We start from the raw sequence: 26,654 nt of genomic DNA, 5'->3' as shown, positions 1-26,654 counted from the left end.
CCTGCCTGACCCCTACCCTCTAAAGGACTGTCCCTGCCTGACCCCTACCCTCTAAAGGACTGTCCCTGCCTGACCCCTACCCTCTAAAGGACTGTCCCTGCCTCTCCCCTACCCTCTAAAGGACTGTCCCTGCCTGATCCCTACCCTCTAAAGGACTGTCCCTGCCTGACCCCTACCCTCTAAAGGACAGTCCCTGCCTGATCCCTACCCTCTAAAGGACAGTCCCTGCCTGACCTCTACCCTCTAAAGGACAGTCCCTGCCTGACCCCTACCCTCTAAAGGACTGTCCCTGCCTGATCCCTACCCTCTAAAGGACTGTCCCTACCTGACCCCTACCCTCTAAAGGACTGTCCCTACCTGACCCCTACCCTCTAAAGGACTGTCTCTGCCTGACCCCTACCCTCTAAAGGACAGTCCCTGCCTGATCCCTACCCTCTAAAGGACAGTCCCTGCCTGATCCCTACCCTCTAAAAAGGATGGTCATGGCGCTCTGCTAAAACAATGACCATGACACATCACAAGGATTGTTCCCTCACTCTCCTCTCCCAGACAAATACTATACAGATGTAGGATCTTAATTTGAGCCAGTTCGCTAGAGTACAAAAATGATCCTGCAGCAACAGGGAATGTGAATTATTAAGTGGATTATAATTAAAGAAAAACATTACAGGGGTTGATACATTTTTCATTAGGGTAAAACAAGTATGAGATTTTAAACAAACTTTAGGACCTTTTTTAAACCTTGAATACACTGCAAGTTTTCATTTCCTGCTTTGAAGGAAAATTCTCAGCAACAAAAGTGTGATCAGATTAAGATCCTACATTTGTACATGTGCATGTTCTGTAGCTCAACAAATAGGCACACACACACACACACACACACACACACACACACACACACACACACACACACACACACACACACACACACACACACACACACACACACACACACACACACACACACACACACATCACCTTGGGGCAGCACTCAGGTGCTTGATCCCCACTCAAAGGTGATCCTCTCAGGTCATTCTAAATTAGACTGGGGGGGTCGGGAGGGTATTTCTGTTTGATGGCACATTCCCCTCTAAACCCTCAATGGACTGGTCCACTTTACCGGAGACCCAACTGACCCAACTGACAAACTGTCAATCAAGAGTCTTTGAAGGCCCTCCACCTCCCTGCCTTGTGATGTTGTTATGATAAGAGTTAGTGAAGAGAGACAGGTTCAGAACAGTGAAGAGTCTAATATTTCAGGGGAGTGAGAGAAAAGACAGAGGAATGCTAAAATAGGGAGTCTGATGGGAGTGATTTTAGGAATTCAAAGGGGGAGTGGTGTTTAGGACAGAATTGATGACTCACACAATCATATCCCTACATAAACCACACAGGCCCTGTGTGAATTATTTAAAAGTGCATCCGTCCTCCTTCCTCAAAATATTCACTGATTAGAAATATCTCCATCTTAAGATATTTCATCCACTCAAAGCCCAGGTACAGCTAAGAGACAGTATGACCTCCCTAGTTGTTTCTTGTGACCCGTTGAGGATGACAGCACCTATTGGAATACAGTTCTCTTCCTCTGTCTTTATCCCTCCCTCTCCCATCGCAGAGCCTGGGACCTCCACAAAAGTCTAACGCACACAGACCGCCCGCCCTCCTTCCAAACTACTAATTACTGACCGTGGACGGTTCAACCGCGAGTCAACAACAACCGCCTCACCAGCCCCAGAGGGAACCCATATACAGCTGCTTCAAACGCCAGCAGGCTGGCCCAGCAGCCTCAGCCTGTTTCATCTCTCTGGGTAGAAAGCAGAAAGCCAGCAGGCTGGCCCAGCAGCCTCAGCCTGTTTCATCTCTCTGGGTAGAAAGCAGAAAGCCAGCAGGCTGGCCCAGCAGCCTCAGCCTGTTTCATCTCTCTGGGTAGAAAGCAGAAAGCCAGCAGGCTGGCCCAGCAGCCTCAGCCTGTTTCATCTCTCTGGGTAGAAAGCAGAAAGCCAGCAGGCTGGCCCAGCAGCCTCAGCCTGTTTCATCTCTCTGGGTAGAAAGCAGAAAGCCAGCAGGCTGGCCCAGCAGCCTCAGCCTGTTTCATCTCTCTGGGTAGAAAGCAGAAAGCCAGCAGGCTGGCCCAGCAGCCTCAGCCTGTTTCATCTCTCTGGGTAGAAAGCAGAAAGCCAGCAGGCTGGCCCAGCAGCCTCAGCCTGTTTCATCTCTCTGGGTAGAAAGCAGAAAGCCAGCAGGCTGGCCCAGCAGCCTCAGCCTGTTTCATCTCTCTGGGTAGAAAGCAGAAAGCCAGCAGGCTGGCCCAGCAGCCTCAGCCTGTTTCATCTCTCTGGGTAGAAAGCAGAAAGCCAGCAGGCTGGCCCAGCAGCCTCAGCCTGTTTCATCTCTCTGGGTAGAAAGCAGAAAGCCAGCAGGCTGGCCCAGCAGCCTCAGCCTGTTTCATCTCTCTGGGTAGAAAGCAGAAAGCCAGCAGGCTGGCCCAGCAGCCTCAGCCTGTTTCATCTCTCTGGGTAGAAAGCAGAAAGCCAGCAGGCTGGCCCAGCAGCCTCAGCCTGTTTCATCTCTCTGGGTAGAAAGCAGAAAGCCAGCAGGAATTCTTGTGGGCAGAGAAAGACAGACTGTGACTGGGACTAGTACAGCTTCAAACATTTCAACATAGGAACGGGACATCTGGTAGAAATGGAATGTGTGTGGGAGAGTTTGAGTGGAAAGATGGAAAATAAAAGAGAGGACAGAAGAAACCATCTAAGGAAGGAATGGTAGAGGGATGAAGGTATGGAGAAAGAGAGGGAGGGAAAGTTAGATGAGAGGAAGGAGAGAGAAAGTGATGGAGGGAGGTAAGGGAGAGAAGTGAGGTGATATGTACATAGGAGACATTATCCCAGTGATGGCTGCAGGTGGTTGTGACCAGGCAGGAGGAGAGCATGAGACCAAGACTCATGACAACAGCACGTAGAACACAGTGAACGCTTCACAAATCAATGTTATTGGCTGCATAAAATCCCCATAATGAGTGGCTGTGCACTGCCTGTGTGTATCTTGCATGTGTGTGTGTGTGTGTGTGTGTGTGTGTGTGTGTGTGTGTGTGTGTGTGTGTGTGTGTGTGTGTGTGTGTGTGTGTGTGTGTGTGTGTGTGAGTCATGATGGTACAGCAAGCTGAGAGCCCAGCTGTGAGGTGAGCTGTACTGACCTGTTGTCTAATCAGCCTGTTCCTGGGTCTGCTGTGTCTGTGATGTATAAGACAGACCTGTTAAAATCCATCCATCCACAGACACACACGGACATAGTCACAGTTACTGAGACAACAAGCCAGACCACAGCCTCTCATCACCTGGGACAGAACCACTGACTGTCCTCCTACTCCTCTCCTCTCCTACTGCTCTTCTCAAGGTTGATTAAGCCAACAACTCATACACACAGTGGAGGAGGTGGTGGTGAATGGAAGAGTAGTGGGGTCATTCCACGAAATGAGTCCCCTTTGCATCCCTTTGATATTTTAAGTAGAAATTCTGCACCAATATTGAATTTGAAAAGCCAGTTCTATTAAGTGCCCTTCAATATTTATTTTTATTTAATTTATTTCACCTTTATTTAACCAGGTAGGCAAGTTGAGAACAAGTTCTTATTTACAACTGCGACCTGGCCAAGATAAAGCAAAATAGTTCGACACATACAACAACACAGAGTTACACATGGAGTAAAAACAAACATACAGTCAATAATACAGTAGAAAAATAAGTCTATATACAAAGTGAGCAAATGAGGTGAGATAAGGGAGGTAAAGGCAAAAAAAGGCCATGGTGGCAAAGTAAATACAATATAGCAAGTAAAACACTGGAATGGTAGATTTGTAGTGGAAGAAAGTGCAAAGTAGAAATAGAAATAATGGGTTGCAAAGGAGCAAAATAAATAAATAAATACAGTAGGGGAAGAGGTAGTTGTTTGGGCTAAATTATACATGGGCTATGTACAGCTGCAGTGATCTGTGAGCTGCTGTGACAGCTGGTGCTTAAAGCTAGTGAGGGAGATAAGTGTTTCCAGTTTCAGAGATTTTTGTAGTTTGTTCCAGTCATTGGCAGCAGAGAATATAGGCCACATGGAAAATTCTATAAGATTTGAACCCACTTTTTCACCATCACTGTAAAGCACTAGTTATTTCATTTCTGAAGATTTTCTGAAGAACCCTCGTTTAACTATTCAACTATTCATTTAAAAATGTTTTTTTAATAAACATTGAACGATAGTGTAATCATAGTGTAAAACCAGGTGAGCTGCTTCTCTATTTGCCCATTTTCTGAGGTTTTGTGTGTCACGTCCTGACCATAGAGCGCTCTTATTTTCTATGGTAGAGTAGGTCAGGGAGTTTTTTCTTACTGTAAATGTTTTTTACAGTAAGAAATAGAACCCTTGTAATGAAACGGAAATTTAACCATTTTAAATGATTGGACAGGAATTTAGCCTGTAAAAATGATTGAGAATTTTCTTCCAGTTTGAGAGCCACATATCTAGTTTATTTTTTCTATGTTGTGTTCTAGTTTCTTTTTCTATGTTGGGGTTTTTGTATGATTCCCAATTAGAGGCAGCTGGTCATCGTTGTCTCTAATTGGGGATCATATTTAAGTAGTTGTTTTTCCCACCTGTGTTTGTGGGAGATTATTTTGAGTTAGTGCATGTTGCACTGCTGTCATCACGGGTTTGTTATTAGTTTATTGTTTGTCTTGCTAAGTTTCACATTAAAATAAAAGATTCTCACGCTGCGCCTTGGTCCAGTTCTACACACAAGCTTCACATTGTGGTGGAAAACTGAGCAGGTCGAGCATAAAACGTCAATCCTATTACCCTTACTGTAGATACACAGGCTAGAAATGGTTTAACAATAAATAAAAAAAGGTTTGCATTCAATTTCTCCTCCCTGTTGCACACAACACACTTCCATAACCCCGTTAAAAGGGGATTTACGACTGATTTAAGACATTTTTAACCCTGTTACAGTCAACCCTGTTACGGTCAACCCCTGCTACGGTCAACCCTGTCACGGTCAACTCTGTTACGGTCAACCCCTGTTACGGTCAACCCTGTTATGGTCAGCCCCTGCTACGGTCAACCCTGTCACGGTCAACTCTGTTACGGTCAACCCCTGTTACGGTCAACCCTGTTATGGTCAGCCCCTGCTACGGTCAACCCTGTCACGGTCAACTCCGTTACGGTCAACCCTCTTACAATCAACCCTGTTACGGTCAGCCCTGTTACATTATTGGGCACTTAATGGGCACTTACTATAGTCATGTTTTTAGTTAACCTCTTAAGATGGGAAACATGTTTTTATTAAGTTTAACATGTGCTCTTCATGACAGAATGTTCAAATTAGGTGAAATCACTACCCACACTACCCAAAAGGGACTCATTTGGTGGACCGATCCAGTAGCACATTGTTAATATAATCACCAAGCTTTACCTGCTTGCCTCTGATCCTCCTGGAGCCTCATGGTCCTTATGACTGCTACCATGTCCCTTCCTTACAGCCTTTATGTTATCCTAGTACGCCACAGGTTCATAGCCCTGTGCTGTTGATGTGAACACTGTGTACGTGCTGCAGGCTCCAGGACTCATGATGGGCCAGGTGATCATCTAATTCTCCCCTGCAGGGCCAGCCTGACCCAATCACTGGGTCTCTCCATAACATAAGGAGAGATAGAGAGAGAGAAAGGGCAGCTGGTCTCACACTCTCTGACGCACAACAGGGACCTGAGGCTGGCAGGCAGGCCTGGTGTGTGTGTGGTTAGATGTTTCAGCAGATACACACGGCACCCTCAGAGGTCTGGAGCAGCATTGATAGCATTAGCCTGCTGATTCCCTGTATGGTGTTCTGAGCAGTAACAGAGAGGGTAAAGGCCTCGACAGCCTCCGCTCTACAATCAATGGATCAGCCTCTGCTCTACAATCAATGGATCAGCCTCCGCTCTACAAACAATGGATCAGCCTCCACTCTAAAATCAATGGATCAGCCTCCACTCTACAATCAATGGACCAGCCTCCACTCTACAATCAGTAGATCAGCCTCCACTCTACAATCAGTAGATCAGCCTCCACTCTACAATCAATGGATCAGCCTCCGCTCCGCAATCAATGGATCAGCCTCCGCTCCACAAACAATGGATCTGCCTCCGCTCTGCAATCAATGGATCAGCCTCCACTCCACAAACAATGGATCTGCCTCCGCTCCGCAAACAATGGATCAGCTTCCGCTCCACAAACAATGGATCAGCCTCCGCTCCGCAAACAATGGATCTGCCTCCGCTCCACAAACAATGGATCAGTCTCCACTCCACAATCAATGGATCAGTCTCCACTCTACAATCAATGGATCAGCCTCCACTCTACAATCAATGGATCAGCCTCCACTCTACAATCAATGGATCAGCCTCCACTCTACAATCAGTAGATCATCATCCACTCCACAATCAATGGACCAGTCTCCACTCTACAATCAGTAGATCAGCCTCCACTCTACAATTAATGGGTCAGCCTCCAATCTACAATCAATGGATCAGCCTCCAATCTGCAATCAATGGATCAGCCTCCGCTCCGCAATCAATGGATCAGCCTCCGCTCCGCAAACAATGGATCTGCCTCCGCTCCGCAATCAATGGATCAGCCTCCACTCCACAAACAATGGATCTGCCTCCGCTCCGCAATCAATGGATCAGCCTCCACTCCACAAACAATGGATCTGCCTCCGCTCCGCAAACAATGGATCAGCTTCCGCTCCACAAACAATGGATCAGCCTCCGCTCCGCAAACAATGGATCTGCCTCCGCTCCGCAATCAATGGATCAGCCTCCGCTCCACAAACAATGGATCAGCCTCCACTCCACAATCAATGGATCAGTCTCCACTCTACAATCAATGGATCAGCCTCCACTCTATAATCAGTAGATCAGCCTCCACTCCACAAACAATGGACCAGTCTCCACTCTACAATCAGTAGATCAGCCTCCACTCTACAATTAATGGGTCAGCCTCCAATCTACAATCAATGGATCAGCCTCCAATCTGCAATCAATGGATCAGCCTCCGCTCCGCAATCAATGGATCAGCCTCCGCTCCGCAAACAATGGATCTGCCTCCGCTCCGCAAACAATGGATCAGCCTCCGCTCCGCAAACAATGGATCTGCCTCCGCTCCGCAAACAATGGATCTGCCTCCGCTCCGCAAACAATGGATCAGCCTCCGCTCCGCAAACAATGGATCTGCCTCCGCTCCGCAAACAATGGATCAGTCTCCACTCTACAATCAATGGATCAGCCTCCACTCTACAATCAATGGATCAGCCTCCACTCTACAATCAATGGATCAGCCTCCACTCTACAATCAATGGATCAGCCTCCACTCTACAATCAGTAGATCAGCCTCCGCTCCGCAATCAATGGATCAGCCTCCGCTCCGCAAACAATGGATCTGCCTCCGCTCCGCAATCAATGGATCAGCCTCCACTCCACAAACAATGGATCTGCCTCCGCTCCGCAATCAATGGATCAGCCTCCACTCCACAAACAATGGATCTGCCTCCGCTCCGCAAACAATGGATCAGCTTCCGCTCCACAAACAATGGATCAGCCTCCGCTCCGCAAACAATGGATCTGCCTCCGCTCCGCAATCAATGGATCAGCCTCCGCTCCACAAACAATGGATCAGCCTCCACTCCACAATCAATGGATCAGTCTCCACTCTACAATCAATGGATCAGCCTCCACTCTATAATCAGTAGATCAGCCTCCACTCCACAAACAATGGACCAGTCTCCACTCTACAATCAGTAGATCAGCCTCCACTCTACAATTAATGGGTCAGCCTCCAATCTACAATCAATGGGTCAGCCTCCAATCTGCAATCAATGGATGAGCCTCCGCTCCGCAATCAATGGATCAGCCTCCGCTCCGCAAACAATGGATCTGCCTCCGCTCCGCAAACAATGGATCTGCCTCCGCTCCGCAAACAATGGATCAGCCTCCGCTCCGCAAACAATGGATCAGCCTCCACTCCACAATCAATGGATCAGCATCCACTCTACAATCAATGGATCAGCCTCCACTCTACAATCAATGGATCAGCCTCCACTCTACAATCAATGGATCAGCCTCCACTCTACAATCAGTAGATCAGCCTCCACTCCACAATCAATGGACCAGGCTCCACTCTACAATCAGTAGATCAGCCTCCACTCTACAATTAATGGGTCAGCCTCCAATCTACAATCAATGGATCAGCCTCCAATCTGCAATCAATGGATCAGCCTCCGCTCCGCAATCAATGGATCAGCCTCCGCTCCGCAAACAATGGATCTGCCTCCGCCCGCAATCAATGGATCAGCCTCCACTCCACAAACAATGGATCTGCCTCCGCTCCGCAATCAATGGATCAGCCTCCACTCCACAAACAATGGATCTGCCTCCGCTCCGCAAACAATGGATCAGCTTCCGCTCCACAAACAATGGATCAGCCTCCGCTCCGCAAACAATGGATCTGCCTCCGCTCCGCAATCAATGGATCAGCCTCCGCTCCACAAACAATGGATCAGCCTCCACTCCACAATCAATGGATCAGTCTCCACTCTACAATCAATGGATTAGCCTCCACTCCACAATCAATGGATCAGCCTCCACTCTACAATCAATGGATCAGCCTCCACTCTACAATCAATGGATCAGCCTCCACTCTACAATCAATGTATCAGCCTCCACTCTACAATCAATGGATCAGCCTCCACTCTACAATCAATGGATCAGCCTTCACTCTACAATCAGTAGATCAGCATCCACTCTACAATTAATGGATCAGCCTCCAATCTACAATCAATGGATCAGCCTCCAATCTACAATCAATGGATCAGCCTCCACTCTACAATCAATTGATCAGCCTCCACTCTACAATCAATTGATCAGCCTGCACTCTACAATCAATGGATCAGCCTCCAGTGTTCCAAAATGTCTGACCTGCTGTTAGCTGCCACTGAACCAGAACTGAACTGTCTCTAGGCCTGCCGCTACAAGACAACACTCACTCAGAGGAGAGCAGAGGAGATGGAGCCATAGAGAGCCTGAGAGGGGCCACACACAGATACAGGGAAATTGATTCACATTACACACACATGCAGGAAGGGAAACATGCACAGGAAAGCACACACACACACACACACACACACACACACACATGCACAAGTCCAAACCAAGTCCACACCAGCCCAACACAGGCTAGCCCACACCAAGTCCAGATACGTCATAACTGACAAAATTCAAACCAATGAGGGTTCAGAAATGTAAAGCCAATTATCTTGGAATTATCTTTTTTTCAGATAGAACCAGATAGCTCTGAGTTCACAAGGTCCTTCTGTAAAAAGACTTAGATATAAAAATAAAACATGTATATGATAGTAACAACTTTGTCATTCTGTAACAGGCATCTGATCCAAAAGGGTGAGTTTATTTCAGGTGAAGTGAGGGCTGCCCATGGGGCCAATGTCGAGCCGATGAGCAAATGTGCATCTGCCCAATGTGTGCAGCTTACATCATGCCAATGTGGACATGTTTGCTGGGATAAGAAGGGCTTATTTCAAGCAAAGTGAGGGCTGCCCTCACCAGATATGGGCTGACCACACTGGACCACACTGGACCAGATTCAGATTCACATCAACTTTATTATCCCACCAGGGGCAAATTCATTTGGTCATGTGTTTAAAAGAAACAGTACATAAAACATGAAAACACAGAAACGACACAAAATAATTAATTCAAAGTGCTATAGCTACACATTTAAAGTGAAAGTACAATATGGTTGTTGGAATAAAAGAGTCCCCATATCGATCTGTTTTAATTTTCTTTTGAAGAAGTCTCTTTTCCCTTGTCCGGCTGCTGCTGTGACTGAGTTTTGAGTGAAGGGGATGGGTACTGTCCTGTAAAATGCTTTCACGTTTTAGGAGGGTGAGTTTTGTGTACAGTTTGGTGGCTGATTTGTGATCTATACCAATTATCCTTCCCGCCGTCTTAATCAAGCGCTGAAGCCTGACTTGGTCTTACACTCGCATGTTTCCAAACACGCATATCAGACCAAAGGACAGCACACACTGCAGGACAGGTTTATAGAACATTTGTAAGGTATGGCGGTCGACATTAAAATGGTTCATTTTGCGTTAAAAAAAACTTCTCTGTTGCAATTTCTTTATCTTTGCAAAGGCACAGTCATTGAATTTCAGTTTATTGTCTATTTCGATTCCAAGGTACTTCTATGTGGTCAATATATCGACTGATTCCCCATTGATCTTAGTCAGGGGTAGTGGAGTTTTGTTCCTTCTGAAATCAATTTCCAGCTCTTTTGTTTTCTTAACGTTTATTTCAAGAAAGTTATCTGCACACCACTGGACAAATTTTTCCATTTCTGTCAAAACCTTGACGAGAGGCTTGGTCTGGGTGGAGGAAACCCACAACAGTGGTGTCATCTGCATATTTAAAAAACATGTGGGCTGCGTCAGAGGCTTGACAATCGTTTGTGTACAGCGTGTACCGTATCGGTGAAAGTACGCAACCTTGAGGGGCTACCGTATTCACCGTTCTAGATGTAGAGATGGTGGAGTTAAACTTCACTTGTTGAGTACGGTTCCCAAGGAAACTATTAATCCACTTGATCAGTAGAGAGTTGACCAATGCCTTGGGGTCCAATGTGGAGCCGATGAGCAACCGGCATCGGCCCACCGTGGGTAGCTTACATGAGGCCAATATTTTAGCTCGCATTGGGCCAATATGAACATGTTTGCTGGGTGACATCCAGCCAAACCTAGACGGTCAGACTCACACCCTCAGTGCATAGGGCTCTGGTCAAGACTAATGCACTATCAAATCAAATTGTATTTAAATACAACAGGTGTAGACCTTACCGTGAAATGCTTACTTACAAGCCCTTAACCAACCATGCCGTTTTAAGAAAAATGAGTTAAGAAAAATATTTACTAATAAACTAAAGTAAAAAATAAAAGCAACAATAAAATAACAATAATGAGGCTATATACAGGGGGTGCTGGTACTGAGTCAATGTGCCGGGGTGCAGGTTAGTCGAGGTAATTGAGGTAATATGTACATGTAGGAAGGGGTAAAGTTACTATGCATAGATAATAGATAATAAACAGTGAGTAGCAGCAGCATAAAGAAAAAATGGGGTTCAATGCAAATATCCCAGGTAGCCATTTGACTAGCTGTTAAGAAGCCTTTTGGACCTAGACTTGGCGCTCCAGTACTACTTGCCGTGCGGTAGCAGAGAGAACAGTCTATGACTAAGGTGGCTAGAATCTTGGGCAATTTCTAGGGTCTTCCTCTGACACGGTGATGCAACCAGTCAGGATGCTCTCATTGGTGCAGCTGTAGAACTTTTTGAGGATCTGAGGACCCATGCCAAATCTTTTCAGTCTCCTGAGGTGAAATAGGCATTGTCGTGCCCTCTTCACAACTGTCTTGGTGTGTTTGGCCCATGATAGTTTGTTGGTGATGTGGACACCAAGGAACTTGAAGCTCTCAACCTGCTCCACTACAGCCCCGTCGATGAGAATGGGGGCGTGCTCGGCCCTCCTTTTCCTGTAGTCCACAATCATCTCCTTTGTCCTTATAGGGAATAGGATGCCATTTGGAACGGGCTCCTTTACTTCCTCTCAATGGAGTTATCTATAGCTGTGTTTTTCCTAGTTATAGGCAATAACTGGTCAGCGTCTCAAATGGCAGCCTATTTACCATGTAGTGCACTACTTTTGACCAGGGCCCACAGTCAAAAGTAGTCAAAAGTAGTGCACTACATGGTAAATAGTGTACCATTTAGGATGCAACCGTGGCCCTACACATGGGTCATTAATAATATTGGGGATGCTTCTTGGCTAGGGCTAGGGCTGGAGCTGGAACTGGGGCTGCTGCACAGACCATCAAAGAACATCATTAAAAAGCATGAATGGAAGAAAGGGAATGAATGGCCCTAAACTATTACTTCACACAACGCCCTTCTACTGTAACTTCTGCCAGGAAGCAGACACACAGACATCACATTAGCCCAGGGGTTCAAAAACGTGTTGGCCCGCGACCACATTTTCATATCCATATGTAATCAACGGCCAATGTTAACTTTCTTAATTGGAGCTATGACAGTCTATTACAAATCCGTCTGGCAGTACTACTGACAGTATTTACATCTGAAGGAAGTATGGTTTGAAGTGACTGAAATGCATCAGAAAGGTATTGGGAAGTTCAGAAGATTATCAGCCAATGATTTTGGATATTCTGTGTAGAAAAGAACATCATCATAGATGCTGGTCTTTTCCCCTGTCTGATTTAGTATTTAATAAATACTTATTTCCCTCATTAAAATGCAAATCAATTTATAACATTTTTTACATGCATTTTTCTGGATTTTTTTCATTGTTATTCTATCTCTCACTGTTCAAATAAACCTACCATTAAAATTATAGACTGATCATTTCTTTGTCAGTGGGCAAACATACAAAATCTGCAGGGGATCAAATACTTTTTTCCCTCACTGTAATGGGCAAAAATATTGTATAATCCAGGTGTGCATAGCTTTTAGAGATTTACCCAGAAAGACTCACAGCTGTAATCCCTGCCAAATGTGATTCTAAAATACTTATCTAATCAAGATACATTAGTGTTTAATTTTCAATGTTAGAATTGTTCTTCCACTTTGACATTGGAGTATTTTGGGTAGAACGTTGACAAAAAATGACAATTACAGACATTTTAATCCCACTTTGTAACACAACAAATGTGGAAAAAGTCAAGGGGTGTAAAAACTTTCTGAAGGCGCTGTACATGTTCCTAAGAGTCTTTCAGTGATGGGGTCTTAATATTTTGTAGCTTAAACCATTGAAAAGATAGAGGTTTTCCTACAAATGTGTCTCTGTTTATTACAACCGCATCTAGCAGCTACCGGAGGTTACTGACAGAGGTCAAATCAGGAGATCCCACATGGGGTCATGACCTCTAGTTTGGTAAACGCTGCATTAGCCTAAAAAACTGTGTTAAAAAGTCCCACAGATCTGACGAGTCCCCCTATGAGTATGGGGTGTGTGTCTCGCGAGACAGGTGTGAAAGATACTGTGTGTGTAACGCCCTGGCCATAGAGAGGGGTTTTTTGTTCTTTATTTTGGTTAGGCCAGGGTGTTACATTGGGTGGGAGTTCTATGTTCTGTTTCTATGTGTTTGTATTTCTTTGTTTTGGGCCGTGTGTGGCTCCCAAATCAGGCACAGCTGAAGTTCGTTGCTGTTGATTGGGAGTCACACATAAGTGCATGTTTTTCCGTTGGGGTTTTGTGGGTAATTGTTTCTGTTTCTGTTACTGTGTTTAACGTGACAGGACTGTTTTGGTTGTCTGGTTATTGTTTTGTATGGTATAGTGTCCGTTTTCTCAATTAAATATGACGAACACTAACTCCGCTGCGTTTTGGTCCACTCTCTCTAAAGGCAGCCGTTACAGTGTGAGTGATGAATCATGCATGAAATTATGCCAAGGTGCAAGGTTAGGCAGCCTATACCCTATTTGGTGCACTACTTTTGTCCAGGGCTCATAGGGAATAGGGTGTCATTTGGGACAAGCTTTAGAGTCTGTGTGCAGAAGGATAATACTTAAAGGAAGATGATCTAGTTGGCTCAGAATTACATAAGAGGCATTAGAAGAGGAGAAAAGTTTGGAAGAAAGTCTCTTCTATTTAGGGATGCACGATATATCGGTGAACGGCCGATATTAGCTAAAAATGCCAACATCGGTATCGGCCGATGTCTAGTTTAACGCCAATGTGCAAAACCGATGTCAAAGCTGACGTGCATACCTATATAACGAAGGTACATGACGTATTGACGCCACGTAAAATCTGGCCCTACACATGCAACACAGCATTACTAAATTAGCCCACAATGTCTACTGTGTGGATCAAGCAGTCAACAAGTCGAGCAGTCATTTGAAAGACTAAGAACATTTCAGCGAGACAAATCAAAGGCGAAATCCATTAAAGTCAAGATAATGGAATTCATTGCCCTTGACAATCAACCGTTCTCTGTCGTGGGTGACGTTGGCTTTTGCTGACTGGTTGAGCACCAGTACACATTACCAAGTGTGTTATTTTTCAGATGTTGCCCTACCGGAGTTACACAGTAATAGCGTCACTGCTATTAGCTTCACAACATACATACTATGGAACGCCATTTGGTTCTTTGCGTGTTTAAAAAGATACAGTAGCACTGTCAAAGCTGTACAAAAAAGTCTGCATACAAGCAAACACCGGCCACGAACGATATGTTTTCAATACCGCGTTGGTAATAAAGCATAATTTGTTCGACCGCAACTTCTGGGGTAGCTAGCTTTAACTTGGTACCTAGCTAGCACCAGCCTGAAAACAATGCCCAGTAGAAACTGCAGTCATTTTCATTATTCTTAGCAATGATTTAGGAATCCTTGTGAGTAAGTATTAGCTAAGTTGCCACTTGTTGTTTGTCTATTGAAATTTAACTTCAGTTCATGAAAATAAATAGCTAGGCAGCTACTTAATAACCCTGTTGCCCAATGCTAACGTTATATGCAGCCAGCTAGCTTCATCTGGCTAGTGATGCTCGACAGGACCGGGTTATGTGTTGTGAAGCTAGCCACAATACAGATTAGGCACAATAGTGGACTTTGCGGTTTGCCTTCAAAATAGCAGTTGTCATTGACAGTGATGCAAATGAATACACATAGTAGAATTATGTCATACTTTTATTTTGAAGGCTAAACACAAAGTCCACTGTTGTGGCTAATCCTTATTGTGGCTAGCTTCACATAGATGGGGCTGACCACCATTAATCAAATAAGAACTGTCTTATAAATGAGGGTTATTTTAGATGATGACACCTAGCTATATAGTTAGCTAGCTAACTATATAGCTACTGAAACAGATTTCGTTTTGCTATGTTTTTGGGGAAAAACATTGTTTGCATCCATGAGCTAGCTAGCTTTTTTTTATGACCAGCACTGTAGGTGCGCCAGACAACTTTACCAGCATCATAGCATACGTATCAATGAATCGTGTGCCATATGAAATACGAGTGATAGTGTGTAATAACTACGTAAAAAAATTATGAGCGTGTTAAATTATTGTGACGGGCAGTCATATTCAGGTCTTAATTGGTTAACAAGCTTAATTGACATGTCAAATAGTGTTATTTGACACGTCAAATAGTGTTAAATAGTATATTTTTTGACACGCGAGGACCCAAACGGCGTTCCATAGCAAAGACACAAACGCCGTTCCATAGAAATCCTGGTTGAGAATGAAACGACTGAACAAATGAACAACGAAACAGCACAGCAAGTAAGTGAAAGAAATAGGTTTTGATTACCGTAAATTCCGGACTATAAGCCACAACTTTTTTCCCAGGCTTTGAACCTCGCGACTTAAACAATGACGGGGCTAATATATGGATTTTTCCCGCTTTCAATTTTTTTTTCTCCAAAAAAACACATTCTGTGACGTGCTCAGTTTTTTGGCGGCATGAAGCTTTCATTAGACCAATGAAATTTGCCCGAACGGGTTACGGTCAAACAACTTTTTTGTTTACTGTTTAGATTAAATCGAGCACTCTCAAACTTCCCATCATTCTGATTACGGTAGTCATTTTGTCACCCTCATCATGGCAAAGACACGGAGAAATGCATATGATGCAGCTTTCAAGTTGAAGGCGATTGATCTGGCTGTTGGAAAAGGAAATAGAGCTGCTGCACGGGAGCTTGGTCTTAATGAGTTGATGATAAGACGTTGGAAACATCAGCGTGAGGAATTGACTCAGTGCAAAAAGACAACTAAAGCTTACTGCAATTTTTTTTTTTTTTTTTATAAGCCGTGTTTCGTTAAAGCCTACTTATTTTTGTTACAAGCCGTGTTTCGTTAAAGCCTGTGTAAAGTTAATTTGTTTCAATGTACCGGTAGGCACCTGGGGCTTATAGACATGTGCGGCTTATTTATGTTCAAAATAATATATTTTTTAAATTCAGTGGGTGCGGCTTATATTCAGGTGCGCTTAATAGTCCGGAAATTACGGTATGTTTTACTGGTAATGGGGACATACGTAAATGCCAACAAAATAACTTTTTGGTCAGTGTGGTGTGCGTGCGTGTGTAACCTTTAGGCAAGTCAGTTAAGAACAAATTCTTATTTACAATGATGGCCTACCCCGGCCAAACCCGGACGACGCTGGGCCAATTGTGAGCCCAATCACGGCCGGATGTGATACAGCCTGGATTCGAACCAGGGACTGTAGTGACGCCTCTCGCACTTAGATGTAGTGCCTTAGACCGCTGCGTCCATGTGTGTGGGTTAACTATTTAACTGTACTAGAATACTTAAAAGGCTGCAAAAATGTTAAATATCGGTATCGGGTTTTTTTGGCAAGGAAAATATTGGTATCGGCCAAAAATGTCATATCAGTGCATCACTACTTGGGTTCCGTGTCTATTAAATACAGAGTTGGAGGCTATCTGTTCTCTGGTTGCCTAGGTTACCTCCTCAGATGGGTGACAGGGGAGAAAAGTTGAATAACACCCGTACAGACTAGAACAGAACCCACGTCATCAACTACTGATGAAGGAGAGCCTGACAAAGCAAGAGAAAGAGCGGCAGAGAGATAGGGATAAATAGAAGAGAAAGAAGTGAGAGGTGAGCGATAGAGAAGAGAGGGATGGTGATGAAAATTATTTAAAAGCCACTCCTTTCATTTCAACTCTTCTCCTCTCCTCTGAGTGCAGCGAGAGACAGTCTGTCAGAGGCCAGATCATCTGTCAACAGCTCATCTGTAGGGCACAGAACATTCTCTCCCAAACACGGAGAGAGAGTAAGTGAATGAGTGACTGTCTGTGTGTGTGTTTGAGAGAGAGAGAGCGTGAGAGAGAGCGAGAAGGGAATCATATAGTGCTGAGTGATTCGTGCTTTTTAAGGTCGGTTTTCGGTTTTGATTAGTTGGGTTGAATGCTGTAACACAGAATAAAACAATTAAGTCCAATGATGGTAGTTACTGCCCATTTCTGCTTATAACGTATAAACCATCAGTTATTCACTGTAATGATGGGGCGGTGAGTCAGAAGCAGGTGAAACGTTTTAATAAAACAACAAAACCAAGAACACGACACTAACATAAGGCAGAACGCCGATACACAAGAACAATACCAACTGGTGAGTGGACCTGGGACAGTGACATATAAAGGGGAGGAAATGATGAAGGTAATGGGGTCCAGGTGTGAATCATAATGATTCACAGGTGCGCGTAATGGTGAGTGCCAGGTGTATGTAATGATGAATCCCAGGACCAGTGGTTAGTACTCTGGCGACGTCGTACGCCGGAGGGGAGAAGCAGGAGCAGACGTGACATTTACATTACTTTACTCAAATATTTCAGTTGTTGTGTATATTGCATTTGTTTTATTTGATGACTTTATTATTTTATTCCAAGTCATCATCTCTACAGCTGCTGCCTATGCTGTCTGACAAAATTGCTACTTTAGTAGTTCTTTAAAGTAAATAAGGCATACTTTATGACTGCTGAATACCAACTATAAATCACTTAGATCATGTATTTTCAGGTAGAGATACCTCGCAAAGCAACAGATGCTCTCTATATCACCTCACAATCACACATTCTTATGTCTCTTCCAGAGCAGGCATAAAAGAAACACAGACCGGACAAGTAGATGCACAATGGATTATTATCATTGTAGTTAACGTTTTATGCGCTAAACTATGTGGAATATTGTTCTGTTGGAAACTACAACTCCCTTCTACATCACACAGATCAGGCTGGATTTTATTCATCTCTAGAGAAACGGTGCAATGTGCAAATTGAGCTCACAGAAGAAAGAAACGAACAAAATGGAATTCAAATAACTGAACCGACGTCGATCAAATAGTTGTTTAATAAACAAAAAAATAACCAAAATATCTAGAATCACAGCACATACAAAGAGAGGAGAGAAAAGAAAGAAAGAGGGTAAACAAGCTCTAGACTCCAGATTCGTTCACCTCACAGCAGAACACCTAAGAGCAAGATTTAATACTAAAAACACTGACCCAAAAGTTGATGTGTTTCAGGAACAGGAACATCCAAAAAACATTCATCATCATCACATCCCTACATGAATAGCGAATCAAGTATTGAGTATAGTGTCACCCCCGATACACACACACACACACACCAACGTCACTTCACATACAGTAGTTACAGCCAGACAGGTTGTGTCTTTAGCATCAGTTTTTTATTGTTTTCAGATGAAATTCAGCAGTCTAACCAATATTGCACTGAAATATTGGAAAGGCTGCTTAATTTCTCTCTCTCTCTCACACACACACACACACACACACACACACACACACACACACACACACACACACACACACACACACACACACACACACACACACACACACACACACACACACACACACAACAATCAGACTTCACAACATGGTTGGAGACATTTGTTAAATCAGAAGCATTATTCCCAGTCCCAGTGGCTCTACTGTCTATGTGTAAACAGTGTGACTGATCATGGTCTGCTGTCTCCAAGCTGCAGCAGGGAGTCCCTCTCCCCTCTCCCCCTCTCTAGGTTTCAGTCTGCAGTAGGCAACACAGTCAGTCTATCCTCCTCTCTCCTCTCCAGGTTTCAGACTGCAGTAGGCAACACAGTCAGTCTATCCTCCTCTCTAGGTTTCAGTCTGCAGTAGGCAACACAGTCAGTCTATCCTCCTCTCTCCTCTCCAGGTTTCAGACTGCAGTAGGCAACACAGTCAGTCTATCCTCCTCTCTAGGTTTCAGTCTGCAGTAGGCAACACAGTCAGTCTATCCTCCTCTCTAGGTTTCAGTCTGCAGTAGGCAACACAGTCAGTCTATCCTCCTCTCTCCTCCTCTCCAGGTTTCAGACTGCAGTAGGCAACACAGTCAGTCTATCCTCCTCTCTCCTCCTCTCCAGGTTTCAGTCTGCAGTAGGCAACACAGTCAGTCTATCCTCCTCTCTCCCCCTCTCCAGGTTTCAGTCTGCAGTAGGCAACACATTCAGTCTATCCTCCTCTCTAGGTTTCAGACTGCAGTAGGCAACACAGCCAGTCTATCCTCCTCTCTCCTCCACACTGAGAATAGAGACCCCATGGGGAGCCTGCCAGGGGAAGTCAACCCTCATACACTACACTGCACAATATACTGTCAAAACAAAGAGACTGGGGGGCTAGCTAGCTAAGTAATATGAGACTAGGGGGGCTAGCTAGCTAAGTAATATGAGCCTAGGGGGGCTAGCTTGCTAAGTAATAAGAGACTAGGAGGGCTAGCTAGCTAAGTAATATGAGCCTAGGCGGGCTAGCTAGCTAAGTAATATGAGACTAGGAGGGCTAGCTAGCTAAGTAATAAGAAACTAGGAGGGCTAGCTAGCTAAGTAATATGAGCCTAGGGGGGCTAGCTTGCTAAGTAATAAGAGACTAGGAGGGCTAGCTAGCTAAGTAATATGAGCCTAGGAGGGCTAGCTAGCTAAGTAATATAAGACTAGGAGGGCTAGCTAGCTAAGTAATAAGAAACTAGGAGGGCTAGCTAGCTAAGTAATAAGAAACTAGGAGGGCTAGCTAGCCTAGTAATATGAGCCTAGGAGGGCTAGCTAGCTAAGTAATATGAGACTAGGAGGGCTAGCTAGCTAAGTAATATGAGACTAGGAGGGCTAGCTAGCTAAGTAATATGAGCCTAGGAGGGCTAGCTAGTTAAGTAATATAAGATTAGGAGGGCTAGCTAGCTAAGTAATAAGAAACTAGGAGGGCTAGCTAGCCTAGTAATATGAGCCTAGGAGGGCTAGCTAGCTAAGTAATATGAGACTAGGAGGGCTAGCTAGCTAAGTAATATGAGACTAGGAGGGCTAGCTAGTTAAGTAATATGAGACTAGGAGGGCTAGCTAGTTAAGTAATATAAGACTAGGAGGGCTAGCTAGCTAAGTAATAAGAGACTAGGAGGGCTAGCTAGCTAAGTAATATGAGACTAGGAGGGCTAGCTAGCTAAGTAATATGAGACTAGGAGGGCTAGCTAGTTAAGTAATATAAGACTAGGAGGGCTAGCTTGCTAAGTAATAAGCGACTAGGAGGGCTAGCTAGCTAAGTAATATGAGACTAGGAGGGCTAGCTAGCTAAGTAATATGAGACTAGGAGGGCTAGCTAGCTAAGTAATATGAGACTAGGAGGGCTAGCTAGTTAAGTAATATAAGACTAGGAGGGCTAGCTAGCTAAGTAATATGAGACTAGGAGGGCTAGCTAGTTAAGTAATATAAGACTAGGAGGGTTAGCTAGCTAAGTAATATGAGCCTAGGAGGGCTAGCTAGCTAAGTAATATGAGACTAGGAGGGCTAGTAATTAATATGATACAACACTGTTGTAGTGGGGTTGATTATTAGGTCTGTGGTGTTTGAAATGAGGGGAGCTTCAGCAACAACATGACATATTGAGGATTCATATTATAAAGGATGTGGACAGCATTGTGGACTACTTAATGTAACAAAGACAAAGATCCTTCAGAATCATATACCATCTCATAAAGAAGCATCTGAGCCAGGTCATGTCAGATAATGTCGTATAGGCTAAACTCAGATTATCTGTAAAGATCATGTTAACATGATAGAAAATGGACAGGCATTCGATATCATTTGGCAGCATCTCCAATATACATGTCATGGTAAAGCCTAAGTGATCCGATTAGCATTTGAACTTTACACTCTCTCTCTCTGCAGCATTTTGTCTCCCTCTAGATTCAGCCCTACCAGACCAGCAACACTCTGTTTCACACTATGCTCCAGGGTCTCCTTGACAACAGAAACCTGCTGGGGCTAGCACTGCAGCTAGGACAGGGGCACCATCCCCCACACACGTGCACATACACAGGTACGCACAGAGACACACACACACGTGCATATACGCAGATACGCACATGTGTACCGTGCACACACTCACACACATACAGAGACACATACACAAACACACACCTCTGAACTGTAAATTATCACGCATAAAAACCCAGCATAAAGTACTGTGGGTAGGCCAACCATAATAATCTGGAAAATGAATGAAAGAGCTGGATTACAATCCCTGTGACACATGCTGTGTGCTGCACGCTCCCTGGCCTGGGTAATCCTCTATAATATCACAACACAGGAGGATGGAGGATACACAGGATTAGTTACAGCTACAGCCGTTGTAGAGCAAAAACCTATGGTGATTTCTGGACCGGAACGAGGCCTTCTTTTAAAGCCATTGTGTAATTGAACTCGGAGTTCCAGCGACCACTCTATTCCAACACAGTGACTATAACTAACTAACACTAAGGACTGGCTTTTCGGACACAGATTAAGTCTGACCATGCTTTTTAGTCCAGGACTAGGTTTAAAGGAGCGTTTCCCAAACTCGGTCCTCGGGCTCCACGTTTTGGTTTTTGCCCTTACACTACACAGCTGATTCAAATGATCAAAGCTAGATGATTAGTTGATTATTTAAATCAGCTGTGTATTGTTAGGGCAAAAACCAAAGAATGCATTGAAGAAGCGTTTACTTACTGTGCTTGAGTCATGTGTTGGTTGTTCCATGTATTCAATGTGTTTATTTTAAGCTGCTGCGGAAGACTTGTCTCAGATAAATGACTAGAAGGGAAATATAAAGGCTACTGAGCATTTTAGAAGTCTGAGGGGTTTAGACCCTACTGAGGAACTCAACACTACATCGCCTTAACAATGCAACTGGGTCAGAGGAATCATCAGATAGTGGTGTGTGAACCAACACACAGTAAAGTATCATCAGATGACTCCCATAAATTCACACTGGGATAATCACCCCTTACGGACGCGAACGTACACACACACACACACACACACACACACGCTGCATTGACGGGAGTAGACTGCAAAACCAACCCTAGGCTCACTTCTCAGTCCTCACCTACCTCATCCCCTTTCTGTATCTGATCCTGTCACACAATCACTCCTTCTGTTGTAGACCTACAGTCACCATGGGCTATTGGGTTTACCACGTTTCAGTGTACCAGACAACACTGTGGTCTATTCCTTTCTCTGAGAGCCCATTGTATTCAAACACATCAGATGACACCTCAGGCCTCTCTGTGGACAGTTCCGTAATAGACTAAAACTTAGCGTACCAACAGTTGAAAAACAGTCATAAAGAAAACACCTGATTGAGATTCAGGGTATTCTAACCAAATCCAATACCACTTAGGCCTACACATCTACTACAAAGAAAGTCATGGGAATAAAGTCAATCGAACTTGACACAAATGTAGTGAACGGAGAAAGTGCAACACCACAACCAAAACCTCTAGGAAAAATAAAAGATACTCTATGGAACCCTGACCTGTTCACCGGACGTGCTTGTTGCACCCTCGACAACTACTATGATTATTATTATTTGACCATGCTGGTCATTTATGAACATTTTAACATTTTAACATCTTGACCATGTTCTGTTATAATATCCACCCTGCACAGCCAGAAGAGGACTGGCCACCCCTCATAGCCTGGTTCCTCTCTAGGTTTCTTCCTAGGTTTTTGGCCTTTCTAGGGAGTTTTTCCTAGGGAGTTTTTCCTAGCCACCGTGCTTCTTTCACATGCATTGCTTGCTGTTTGGGGTTTTAGGCTGGGTTTCTGTACAGCACTTTGAGATATCAGCTGATGTACGAAGGGCTATATAAATAAATTTGATTTGATTTGATTCTATTCTATAGAAAAAAAAGCTCCCTTAAAGGCAAATGTTAAAAAAAGATAGAGGGAGATAATTGTTTACTAATTGGTTTATTTTCCTCTGTCTTTATTACTACAAAACATAGAAACGCATCATTTTCACATATGTTGATGTTGGAGTGGTGCTGGAGATGAAGAATATGAAGTAGAATTGTTGTTACATTTCCCTTTAACGTAGCCTATAATTCAGCCATTGCTAAATCCTCAACATGGCGTGTGTGAAATAAATAATTAACAATCCTAACTTCTCAAAGAGTTTTGACAGGACCCTGGGCTGGGCTGAAGGCTCCAGAGGTTGAATATACGCACCAGCTGGGCTCATCTAAAACGCATCTCGCTACGGAGGTGCCAGCCAGAGCTAATACATTCAGAGAGAGAGATTCCCTCCTTTATTTCCTCTTCTATCCCCTCTTTTCACTAACCTCTGAGACATTCACACCATTCTGTAGTTCTATTCCGTAATCTGTCAGTCCAGGCACCAGACAGTAACAGGTCATTCTCTGTCTGTCTGTCCCACAGACACTTGTGGATTTTTACGTTCATAATAAGGACGGGACCAAGGCGCAGCGTGTGTTGAGTTCCACATCTTTTAATAAAGCGAAACTTCCCCAAAAAATTCAAATAAACCAACAACAAAACATAACATAAGTGGTGCAACTAGCACATACACAAAACAATATCCCACAAACACAGATGGGAAAAATGGCTACCTAAATATGATCCCAATTAGAGGCAACGATTACCAGCTGCCTCTAATTGGGAACCATACAAAACACCAACATAGAACATTTTAACTAGAACACCCCCTAGTCACGCCCTGACCTACTACACCATAGAGAACCAAGGGCTCTCTATGGTCAGGGCGTGACATGGATAGACAATGTCCATACAACACAGCTTGTGTGTCTGTGGATGGGCACAGACTGTCCCTGTCTCTGTGCCCCTAATGCTCCCAGGCCCTCAGCTAATGTACCCTACCATTGTGTGGAGAGTTGAAAGCTCAATTAGACAAATGTAGTATTATCATGAAACTGACAGCTAGGCTACCCCTAGGCTATTTATTTACAAATATACTGAGGATATGACAAGAAAACATGGGTATAACAGAGTCTCCTTTCTCATGTATTCTGATGTAACAGACTATCGGCTAATGAAAAAAGATCAACGTCAATGAAATGAAACAACAATAATAGCTTCTACTCAGCTCAATTCCAGTTCATTTGTGTACTACATGTCAATACGTTGATAGCAAATCCTTGCTTTTCTGCAGAGTGCAATTCAACAGAAATGATTCACACATAAGCAAAACATTACTGACATACATTCACAATGACACTATTGACGAAAAAACTAAAGAGATAGTCATAAACAACAAATATTATTGTTGATAAAAATGCATTTTCAAAGAAGGAATGCAGTAAAAATTTAAAGGGAGCTTTAGGTCGCAAATAAGGGGAGCTTTAGGGAAATTCACAAACCTTCTCCAGCTTTTCAAAGTGCTCCCGCAGGAATTTCATAGGACGCTCAGGCTTGGCGATGCACAAGTTGACAATGCACTCTTTGAGGATCTGCTGGATGTTGTGCTTCTGCACGAACACTTCACAGCCCTTCAGACTCTCATCTTCTTCCAGATTAGGGGAGGAGGAGGTGGCCATGTTATTTATCTGGTTTATCTGCAGAGAGGGGGAGAGGAGGGGTGGTTGAGGAGAGAGGAGATGAAGGGAGAAAAGAAGGAGAGAAGAGGAGGGGAGAGGAGAGGGGAGGAGAAGAGAGGAGAGGTGGAAAGAGGAGAGGATGGAAGAGCAGACACAGGGAGAAGGGGAGAGAAGAGGAGAGGAGAGGGAGAGGGGGCGGGGAGGGGGAGACGAGAGATGGAAAGAGGAGGAGGGGAGAAGGGAAAAGAGGAGATGAGAAGAGTTGAGAAGAGAAGAGGAGAGGGAGAGGGGGCGGGGAGGGGGAGGGGAGAGATGGAAAGAGGAGGAGGGGAGAAGGGAAAAGAGGAGATGAGAAGAGTTGAGAAGAGGAGAGGAGAAAAGATGTAGGGAGAGGACAGAGGAGATAAGAGGAGTGGAGGGGAGGGGAGAAGAGGAAACGATGAAGAGAAGAAGAGAATGGAAGAGAGAGAGAGAGAGATAAAGAGAGAAAAGAGAGAGTGAGAGTTAGAGAAAGAAGAGTAGGGGAGAAGAGGAGAAGTTGTCAGAATGAGGAGAAATATCAGCCCCTGGTTGTTTGTGTGTCTGTCTGTCTGTCAGTTTTCATTTTCTTTAAATGTGATAGGGGCTGGATCTCCAAACTACAATAGACAGAGGCCTATCAATTAATACGGCTTGTTGATGACCACAGACACTTAGCATACTAGGTTATCAAAGCAATACCTTGACATGATCAAATCATACTTCAGTACCTGTTGCAGGTGTAATGCATAGTTACAATGTAGTTACAGTCACACTATCTAGAGGAGCATATTGTTTAGTGTCACCTCAATCTATTTACACCTTTACATAGCCTAGCCCACATCAGCAACACTGTCAAATAAAGGATGCATTCTCAAATCATGTGGTTTTTAAAATATGTAATAGCTTCTGACAACAAGGTAGCCTGTCATGGAATAATATGTAAAGACAGTCAGATTAGGGACAGAGATAGCTAAACAAAGCCTCCGCAAATTCACTTCCGCTATTTAAATTACAAGGAAACATCACGGTTGATGTGTTACTGTAGCTAGCCTCTGAAACTAGCTTCTACATAGCTAGCTAGCAAGCTTAAAACCTAAACTAGGTAGGCTAACGTTAGCTAGCTATCATAAACCCATAACCTCCATATTTCCATGGAAGATGACTGTAAGGCAGCTAGCTTATCATTGGCCTCAATGTCTAACATTTAAAATTGGCAAGCTAGCTATTATATCATTTTCTGTGAAAATCAAATGTTTCCTAAGTAGCATTACTAGAGCACCTGTTTAAGTGTTTCCGGGCACGAGTCTATCTTTCATGTCTCTCACACAAGATGACAACCAAATCACAACCATGTCTAAACAAAAAAGCAATATTCAAGCGTAGTTTCATTTGCTGATAAATACGTCAACACGTTGAGGTTTTGCCAGATAAGATATTCGTTGTGGCATTCTGGTTCTTACCGTTATTTTCCGGGGATGATCAGAGGTTCTTGGCTACGGATGTTGTTTGCAAGGTAGGTTACTCTAGCTAGAGAAGATGCTCTGCCGCTGCTCGGTTGCTTCTTCCGCTGGGGCTCGCTCTGCGTCTGTCTCAATGACGTCAATCTGTCACTTTTTATTCAGCCGCAAAGCAACTCACGAGGCCAGCAACAAGCTTACAATCCTTTTACAAATTTGAAATGTTTAAATAATTATGTGCCGTGGCGTTCCTTATGTGGATGTCCACATCATCGTGTCATGATCAATACACCAGTTTCATAAGAAGAGGGCAGGTGTTTGTTTGTTTTTCTCAGCAGTATCAGACAGAGAAAAGGTTCTCTGACAGACGACACTGACAGACCTGACCTGTTCCTGACCTGCTCATGCAGAGAAAGCACCAAAATACAATTTTCTGCCCATTAGTTATGAGGCTTAGTTATGAGGCTGTGATACGAAGTCCATCATTGGGCTCTGCCAAATTGTGTTACTGACAGACTTTATAAAATGTCATAATCCTAACCTAAAGAAGAATGTGATATTAAAGCACAATTTTCCAACTCTGTTATACTATAGTTATTATATTGTTATGGTATAAGTGATACTATTTATATTATAAGATATATCTATTTCATCATGCTATTCAACATACACATCAATGACTTTTTGT

The 26,654-nt window shown here is 43.9% G+C and overlaps 1 long non-coding RNA gene across 1 annotated transcript in view; it reads right to left on the bottom strand.

Moving 5' to 3' along the window:
• LOC106606484 (cAMP-dependent protein kinase type I-beta regulatory subunit) overlaps positions 1-26,108 on the bottom strand; it is a 228,044-nt gene extending 201,936 nt beyond the window's left edge. The window contains exons 1-2 of the long non-coding RNA XR_006770161.2: positions 25,970-26,108; positions 24,312-24,506 (exon numbers count right to left, since the gene is read on the bottom strand). This is a non-coding gene — a long non-coding RNA (cAMP-dependent protein kinase type I-beta regulatory subunit). The remainder of the gene's footprint in view (positions 1-24,311; positions 24,507-25,969) is intronic.
• Between the last annotated feature and the right edge of the window lie 546 nt (positions 26,109-26,654).

Source organism: Salmo salar, chromosome 06 (assembly GCF_965601325.2).
Source record: "Salmo salar chromosome 06, fSalSal1, whole genome shotgun sequence".
Classification (NCBI taxonomy): domain Eukaryota; kingdom Metazoa; phylum Chordata; class Actinopteri; order Salmoniformes; family Salmonidae; genus Salmo; species Salmo salar.
This window is presented reverse-complemented; position numbering and strand designations above follow the sequence as displayed.